General features: G+C 45.0%; 1 protein-coding gene across 1 annotated transcript in view; it reads right to left on the minus strand.

Annotated features, from left to right (window-relative positions):
• The window catches only part of VPS33B (VPS33B late endosome and lysosome associated), a 691,895-nt gene extending 686,102 nt beyond the window's left edge, over positions 1-5,793 (minus strand). Inside the window, exon 1 of the mRNA XM_069222652.1 lies at positions 5,644-5,793. The gene's annotated coding sequence lies outside the window, so the exon portion shown is untranslated. The remainder of the gene's footprint in view (positions 1-5,643) is intronic.
• Positions 5,794-9,598: the final 3,805 nt, after the last annotated feature.

Below are 9,598 nucleotides of genomic sequence, written 5' to 3' on the forward strand. Positions count from 1 at the left end.
GACAAGACATGACTCCTACCACATACGATCTGTGGTAGAGCTGTTTATGTAGCATGAATGCTTTACTGTTAATGATATGGGCGAGAAAGCTTACCTTTGTTCTACTTGGGCTTCGTTTCACCACTTTCTAAACAAGTCAATTTGTTTAACCTTCAAACCAGTCAAAGGAGAAGTTGGAGATGAACAAGTACAGAAACCCATGTGACTTTGCTTCTCCCTATTGTCATCAGCTCTGTCATTTATTAATGTTATCACATAACCAACCTCCATGATGTGTCCTTTGCACCACTTTTCCAGGATCTTAAAACACTAAGCTCTAACAACGTGTACAATAACGCCTTACCATAAAGGCCTCACCTATCTATCTGTTCCCATTAGGGCATTTATCTTTGGGAACCACTCTCCCAAGCTCTGTGTCTCACATCACATGTTATGCCAATGTATACAGGTAATGTTACTGCATCCTCACAAGGCTTTAGGATTATCATGCAAAAAGCACAGCACGTAACAGGGCTGAAATCAGATAACAAAATAGAGCTGACCGCATACGACTGGCTCTTGTGTTTACAGGCGACCCTCTGGGTTAGGGTATCACTGTTCGTGCAAAACCCTTTCCAATTAGGAGCCCATAGCAATTCCTTCCAGAGCGGTCTAGAGGCCCTCCCAATCCTAGCACACTAATTTTTCTCAGACTGCACTGCTGAGGTAATGTAGTGCTGAGGAGAGCAAGTGGCACAATCACTAGACAATCACCTCTGGGCCATCTGACCATGGAAGTTAACTAGCTGCCAGGGAATTTCAGTTGTTTCTGCCAGGAGAAGGAACGTGCCCAGCCATGCTACAGCACCATCTCATTTATGTAACTGAGTCGAAGACTATCACTTGCCAAAGCGCACCCTAAGGGTCAGTCACAGGAGGAGTAGAGATACTTTGCTATACGGGATGGACCACGGACAACATAGCTTCAGCATTTGCAAATGAATGGGAAGTAGACTACCATCTCTACAGCAGCATCAGCCCAGAATAGATTCATCTTTTGGATTTAAATAAAGCCCAGAGGTTCCACTGAGTTCTGACAAAAGGCGTGTTGTTCAGTTACACAATTAAAAGAATGCGGCTCAGAAAAAACACTATCACCTTGGTCAAAGGGTAAATTATAATTTATTCTCCCATTTCGTTGCCAAATTTAGAAAGTCTTTCTACAGCCCATTTAAGTGGGGGATTTGCAAATGTAGTGTGGTGGGAAGCCTAAATGAATACAATCATGTTACTGCACATATCTTTTTTAGGCATGACTGTGGTATTCATCAAAAGTAAAGGTAGCCTTGCAAACGCCTTTCTTCTGGGACAGTTTCCCTGCTGCGCAACACAGAATTATTATTTGTGAAGTTTGCACACTGCGATAATTTCTGCAGACCCCCGCATTTTCAAAGAAGGTGTAATAACACGATTTTATTTCAAGCACCAATACGACTCAGTATCACTCAATAACTTTTAATAACATCAAGACTTTTTCAGGTTCCACAAACAAGTTATGTGGAAATTTCTGAGAGCCTGCATTTTAACCCAGATACGTTTTATTATGAAACTGCAAAAACATTTGAATATTTTAAGAAACTGAATTTGTCAAATAAATTGCCAAGTCTGACTTTTGATTCACGATCACTTGCATATCACGAGGGGAAACCCCATGCTTTTAAGAGGAAATACCAACCTACATTTCCGAGAATGCAAAGAGCTGTTGCAAAAAAATGTCTGGTTTCACACATGTTATGGGTGACTTGGGAGCCATACTGTGACATCATGTCCAAATTTTCACTGGTTTTAACACAGAAAGATTAAGGTTTATAGCTGGTTCCATTGAGAGCATGATTGTTCTATAGTTTGCATCAGATGCATACATTCGTTTTGTTCATTATCTAAGTCTCGGTTTCAGGGTCTTACTGTAATTTTTGGCGCTCAGCCTGACAACACCAGCATGGCGGGGGAAGCCTGTGCCCAGGCAAGATGTCACAAATATTTAAACTAAAGTGGAAGGACAGGGAGTGAAAAGCAACAAGAAAAGATCACACATATAGATAAGACATACAGCAGCCCCACTACAGAGGGCCACCCCACTACAGGGGCCACTCACCACACAGAAAAAGGGAAATAATATTACAACGTCACACCTCAGTATGGCCCACATCACCACAATTAAGCCATTCATTATTTTTGGCCCGCCCTAAACAGAAGCACCAAAATGGAAACTGTGGGCGTCTAATCTTTTACTTCTAAGGGACCTGTGTGGATGATCCCCACAAATAACTGCTATTGCTCCATTTAGGAGAAGAGGATGTATTTAAACGTTCATGATCAGTAGATGAAGCGGAGCCACTACACACACATGCCACCATAGCAGTGGCCCTCAACACCCAATTTGAACAAATGGCAAACCCGAACAATGAAAGGTGTGGTATCAGACAAGCATGCAGGAGGTTTATCTGCAGCCTAACGACCCTCACCATCCTGCTAAGAGACTTGCTCAAATAATTTAACATTGTGGGTTTGGGGTGCAGCACAGGAAGAAGCGTTTGTCAAAACTAAAGAAGCCTTATCAGCTGACACCACTCTGGCCTACCTTGACCAAGCCAAAGACACAGTTTTGTCTGTAGATACCAGCCCAACCGAACTAGGGACGGTGCTGTCCCAACTGCAACCATGCAGAGAGTAGTCCCCGATGGTGTGTAGCAGCAGGGGTCTCACCCTAGCTGAGCATCAATACTTGCAAATTTAGCAGGAATCCATTGCTTTGCACTGAGGGTGCTGGCATTTTCACTAACACATGCACGGCCACATATTCACACTGCACACGGACCATAAACCCAAGGGGTCTGTCTCCAAGCAGCATCTCACACGTAGAAAAAGGAGCACTACAACTCTAGGAGTATTCATTTGACATTGTCTACAAACCGGGAGGTCAAAACCCGGCAGACTACTAGTCCTGACACTGCAGGACTGCCACTCTTGCTGATGAAAAAGACAAATCTGAGACAGAGGAGTATGTAAGGCTGATCAAGTGATCAGAGACCCTTCCTGTGTCTTTAGTTGACACTATCGAAGCGATGGCCCAAGATGAATGCCTCCAGCTAACCCTTGATGCAGAGCAGTCAGCCAACTGGAACCAACTCAAGCAGAACTAGGCGCAGAGGACACACGACGCTCAACATGTCATGGTGTCCCACCATGATGTCAGGCCCAAACTGGCTGCATCTACTGATGGTTGTCTGTCTGTTATGAGGCCACTAGTTGGTCATCCCTCAGCGTCTACTTCCCAAGATCATCCAGCTGGCCCATAGAAGCCATCAAAGGATGGAGTGCTCCAAAAGCCGTTTGCGCAATAAAGTGTGGTTCCTTCAGTTGGATGAAGGTATGGAAAACACCATGCAAGGATGCCTCATGTGCCAGGCAGCGCAGGCTGTTGACCTGCCACCACCAGTAATTACTTAGGACATTCCCTAACAACCTTAGGTATGAGACAATGCAGCCTTTAGAAGCCTGTTGGATGGGAGGCATATACTAGTTGTTATAATTGACTTTACTAAGCACCTAGAAGTAGAAGGTGTAAACAGCACGTCAATGGAGGAAGTTATCCACAAACTGGAGAAGACCCTGCCCCCTCATGATTTAGTTCAAGAACTACACATGGACAATAGGCTCCCTTCCCAGGAACATGAATTTGCAGACTATTTACAGTCCCTGGCAGTCTACCAAGTGAAAACAATGTCTTACTGGCCCCACGTGAATGGAGAAGTGGAGCAATTAATGCTAAACTTGACCAAAGCTATTCGCTATTTGTGAGAGAATAAGTGTAGATTTCTCATTCCACGACATTTAGTTATGCATGGGCATAATGGTGCAAAATGCTGCCCCACATCATTCCACTTGGACTCCAGACCCACTAGATGGGGAGGGGGTGGTGGCTTGTCCGAATAAGTTAAATGACTCTGAGAGCCGCGGAAGGTATTAGAGAAGAAGACTGGGTTATTGTCCGTTACCGCACTCCTTGGAGGGAGTAAATCCTGACTTTCTTTCGAGCCGGGGCCATGGAAGGTGGTATAAGTGCGAGGCACCATACTTACAGCATGTCGAAATCAGGAGAAAGTGGCGTGCTATGTGTCACTGATCAAGAAACTAGCGTTGTCCTGTGAGCAATGGGATGGTGACATGCGGTACCATTCAATGATGGACCCTGTACAACAGAACTGAGATACCCCGAAGCCCCAGACAGTCTGCCAGAAAGCAGTCGCAAAGATTTTGTCCCGCAGGTAGAACAGTCCGAAGCGACAGCTGCCTGGTAGGAAAATCCCTGTAAAATGATGGGGACATCCTCAATATCATCGGCGAGCCCCTCCCCCAGCCTATTTGAAATATCAGGACTATGTGGTGGAGTACAGCACATAGCACAGCATCATCTGCGGGCCCATCCCCCAGCCTCTTTGAAATATCAGGACTATGTGGTGGAGTACATGGGGTTGGGTTTCCCCACGGTTCTTTGAAACAGTGAGCGTAAGTTTTGAAACAGGGGGTGATGCCAGATACATTTGTGACTGTATGTGTTTTGTTTTATTTGTTAGGTGTTTGGGAGGAATGTTCTGTATGAGCCCAGTATGTTTGAACTGCTGCCTGCTTGAGTTTGCGCCCCTGGTAGTGTGGTATGGGCCGTTGGCAGAGCCTGTGACATCAGGGTGTCTGTTTGTGGACTCTCACAGGGGTGAGATCATTTACTGAATTGCAATACGATAATCAAGTGCTACTTCGATTTAGCTCCTGTAGTTTTGGTGTTAAAGCGGGTCTGTTAACTTCCCGACACAACATGTATAGGCGTTTGCACGCGGGTTTGAAGAAGTGGAAGGTACATAATATACCTGCCATCCTCTCATGTATCTTAGGTAAATGACACAGTCTTTTCCTGCTTTTAAACCAAGATCGCGTTGTAGTTTTGGCTGTTTTAAAGCCACTCGTACGCCATAATTTTGACAGCCGTGCCTAATTTACCAGGTCCATATGTGATGTTCTGCTCCAGTCCAGGTTATTTCTTTGAATTGTGGGATGGTTAATCCTGTTTTTTGTTGTTATAAGACCAGGACTACAAGTCCCAGAATTCAAAGAAAAATGTGGGCCGGGCAGCACATCACACATGGACCTAGGAAACTTGGCAGTTTTGTACTGCACAATGTAAGTAATTTCAGATTGCTGTCTTATTTCAGGGACATCATTGCTTTGTTCTATTCAAGCGAAACCTTCACACATAAGACTTTAAAACGTCACTCATTAACACACCACAAACACGAAAATGTCACACACGAGCAAACTGAAAAATTGTCAGCTGCGGCTCACCTCTAAAAGTATGCCTAAATGTTCTCCGGTAGTTGTTTTTGAACGTTCTGGTCCATTCCTAACCAAAATACTTATATATTTTTGCAATGGCTTTTTTGTATCTCCTGGCAATGTAATGGGCATTTAATACATTTTAACAGTGTATTTGGTGGAGGAGAAGATAAATAAAAACGTTAAGCTAAAATATAGAAACCTGCGCAAATTATCCATTAGTGTGTTTTTAATTTCAGTTAAAGTGACCAGGTTTTCACTGATTACACATACCGTCAGTGACTGCAGCCCAACGTGCGGTGTCCGTTATTGATCTTATAGGGTCGACATTTGGGTGCAATTTCGGTACTTCCGGGTCCGCATGCTAACCAATCCCTCGACAGAACCTATTCAGAGAGTCCCCTACGTAAAGGAATCAACGAATGCAGCATTGCCTACACTTCAGCCAATCCTAGAGCGCTGTATGGAATTCCAAAGTGCTCATTGGCTTTGGCGTCTGCACGTGACTCCGATTTATGTAAACACCGCCCAAGCTGTCAGCTGACAGGTGGTGCTTTGTAGTTTGGAGGGGCAAGGGGTCTAGCTAGTTGATGATCTAAGCTGAGCGAGTCACAGAGCAGGCAGTACGTTTGGAGGGTGGTGCTGGCAGTCGTTCACGGCACTGACAAATTATGGTGTTGAGACCCATTATTCTGGGAAGGGTGAGTGACAGGCGTGGGGGAGATAGCGGCGTCTCGTTGGTGTTACTGAGAGCAGCTTTGCCCGTGGTGGTAACGTAAGATGATCGGTTCCTACCACTGCATCTTTACGGCAGCTGGTTAAAATACACAAGGGTCAAATCACGACTGACAATCTGTCCGCAGCCCAGGGCTGTCCGGAAGCTCCTGCTAATCTACTTGCATATTTGCCGGTGATTCTGTTGGCTCGGATCGATAAATGATATACGATCCGTGGCAGACAGGCTCTGGGGTGGCCCATCGCTAAAGCATATTTAGTAATAATGATACTCGGTTTTCCATTCGTTTGACACTTGCATACTGTAAAAAGCTGGGTTTTTGATTGAGGTTGGTAAAAAACCTCAAGCAACAGCCACACCCCCTGTCATTGTGAACCACAACAGTCACAAAATTAACCTGTGCTAAACCCTCTGGTAAATTGGCACAAAAACACTCAGTCGTAACGTAGAGGCCAAGTGTGAAGTATTTATACAGCTCACAAACAGTAATAAAGTGAAAACACAATACAAGAAACATCCCAAACTAATTTTGAAAAATTTAGTATAATTTATTATATAAATAAATGAGACCAAACAACAAAAATAGAATCAGTAGAACCGAATATATGCAATTTCAAAGGTTTAAGTAAAAATCAGGGCAAGAAGCTGAAAACCCTAACTGTAGGTGTCTGATCACACTAGTCCAGGACAAAGTCGCAAGTTCAGGCTTACTGCCATGGAGTGCGGGCTGTACAAAGGGACCCGGTTAGTCCTGCTGAAAATGTTACCTTCTCAGAGCCTGGCATCTGAGTTCAAAATGTCAGAATTTAACAGGAGGAGCTCAATTGATGACAGCCAAGGGTCCAGGAATTGGGAAGGCACCTTGTGGGTAAAAGAACTCACTCCAGCAGAGGACAGCAGGGCTCAGAGAGGTCGACTGACAGGTACCGTTGCAGATCAAGGACAGGACAGTTTGCGGGAGGCCTTTGCAGTTTATTGTGTCCCTGTAGCACAGAGCAAGAGGTCCGCCAACTGACCCTTGGGCTCACTCAGGTTAACCTGGCATGAAGGAATCAGGTCCAGTCTTCTTCTCAGAGAGCAGGGAAGGTCTAAAGCAGCAGGGTAGCCCCCTCAAGAACAAGGCAAACCTTAAGCAGCAGACCAGACTTAAATAAGGCAGGCCTCAATAACAAAGGCAATCCTCTGGTAGCAGCAGGGCAGCCATCTAAAGAACAGGGCATGCCTGAATCAACAGGGCAGTCCTCTGGGGGACAAGGCAGTCCTTCTATAATGTCCACAGGTCAAGGAGTGTTCTGATGAGTGGCTCAGGAAGGCCAATATTTATACATTGTGGCACCTTTGAAGTGAAGGAAACTTCTATTCCACCTCCGCATTTGGTTCTGGCAAGTTCCTTCCTTCCTTCCCCTTCTTTTGCCTGCCCAGGCTCCAGTAGGTGTAGGGTGACAAAAGGCTTCTGTGAAGTTCCTCTGTGAATGTGCTGGAGGCAGGCTTTTGAAATGTAAGTGGGGGCCATCATGGCAGGATGTCCCTCTCCCAGGTAGACCCAAGTCCTATTGTTTGTTGTGTGGCCCCAATATGCATTTCTGAAAGTAGCATTTTTTAAATTGTAACCAAAAATCAGAGTTTATCATTAAAGAGGATTTTAAATTACAGTTCATTTGAATCCAAACATGACATGTTTACGTGTAAGAAATTGGGTTATTAGTTGACTAGGAGGGTGAAACCTTTCTCAAGCAGCAACCATAATCATTGTCAGAGTAAGGCACATAAATCCCAAATTAACCTGTGCTAACCCTTGGTAGCTTGGCATAGAGCAGTCAGGCTTAACTTAGAGGCAATGTGTAAAGTATTTGTGCAACACTTCAAACAGTAACACAGTAAAAACACACCACAAAAGGAGCCCACAACAGGATTAGAAAGATAGTGATTTTTAATAAATAAAACAAGGCCAAGATGACAAAAATCCAATTAGTAGAACCACCAGAGATATAGAATTTTACAGTTTTTAGAGAAAATACTGATCAAAGGCGTAACATGCTAACTGTTGATATCTGGTAATGCGCACTGGGACAAAGTCAAAAGTTCAGGTTGATCACAATGAAGCGCGGGCCAGCTACAGGAACTCAGGGCAAGCTAAACACAGTACATAAAATCCTGGGTTGTAGAGCGTTGCGTGGATCTATGTCGAAGATGCATTGTGCAGCCAAGGGGATGCAGCTGTTCGGAGATGTGGCAAAGCTGCGTTGCGAGGTCCTGTTGCATCAAAGCCGAGGATGCCGTCGACAGGGCTTGCAATGCGAAGTTCTGCACCAAGGATGCAGTGCACAAGAGTCCAGGGTCATTGTCAAGGCTGCCATCGAGAAATGCGACGGCCTGCGCAGAGGATCCATTGTTCAGTGGCAGTTCCAAATGCGATGCGAGCTGTGGAGGCAATCCAAGTCTGTTCAACGAGTCCAGTCCCCCCAGCAGCGAAGATGCGTCTGTTCTGCTCAGGGTTGTGCCATACTGCAGAGAAGATGGGACAGTTCCACTGGATCCACAGAGGCTGGCAAAGCACCTTAAGCTCACTTACAAGGGTCCAGAACTGGGGCAGCACCACTTGAAAGGGAAGACTCACAGATGGCAGAGTCCAGGGGCAGATGCAAGGTTGTTGGAAGCCTATTATGACACTGAGGCTCCAGCGAACTAGCCCTTGGTGTCACTCTGGGTTCAAGAGATGCAGGTCAAGTCCTTCTCACCCAGGAAAGGCAGTAGGTCAGCACAGCAAAGCAGGAGTCCATCAGAGTGCAGTCCATAAGAGTGGCAGCCCTTCAGCAGCACAGCAGTCCTTCTTCCTGGCAGAGTATCCACATGTCCAGAAGTGTACTGAAGAGGTGATGTCTGAGGTCCAGTATTTATATCCAGTTGTGCCTTTCAAGTGGGGAGAAGCTTCTAGAGGCATGCCTTTGAAGAGCACAGAGGCCATGCTTTCATGGCTCCAGACTTTCTAAAGGGAATATGTAGGTCTTTGTTTGGAGGGATAGCACAGTCTATTCAGGTGTAAGTGAGGCGTGGCTCAGCTCCTCACTTCTGTCCTGGCAGTGATGGCCCCTCCAGTGACACCTAAGCTTCTATTGTGTGAGGCTGTCTAGGAGAAATACACAATTGCCAACTACACCCAGTCAATGTGATCAGAGACAGGCTTCAGGCACCAACTGGCTAAGGCAAAATAATGCAAACTTTATATAAAAGGGGCATTTTCAGAATTACAATTTAAAATCCAACTTTGCTATAATTTAGGATTTAAAATTGTGATTCAAGAGACACCAAACATGAACTGGGCATCTCTTCCCATTTGGAAATTACACTTATAAAATGTAATAAGGCTACTCCAATTTTATCCTATGGGAGAGATAGGCCTTGCAGTAGTGAAAAATGAATTTACAAGTTTTTCACTGCCAGGATATTTAAAACGTAAATGTACATGTCTTACTTTTTAAATACATTGCACCC

Source organism: Pleurodeles waltl, chromosome 3_1, assembly GCF_031143425.1.
Source record: "Pleurodeles waltl isolate 20211129_DDA chromosome 3_1, aPleWal1.hap1.20221129, whole genome shotgun sequence".
In the NCBI taxonomy this organism is placed as follows: domain Eukaryota; kingdom Metazoa; phylum Chordata; class Amphibia; order Caudata; family Salamandridae; genus Pleurodeles; species Pleurodeles waltl.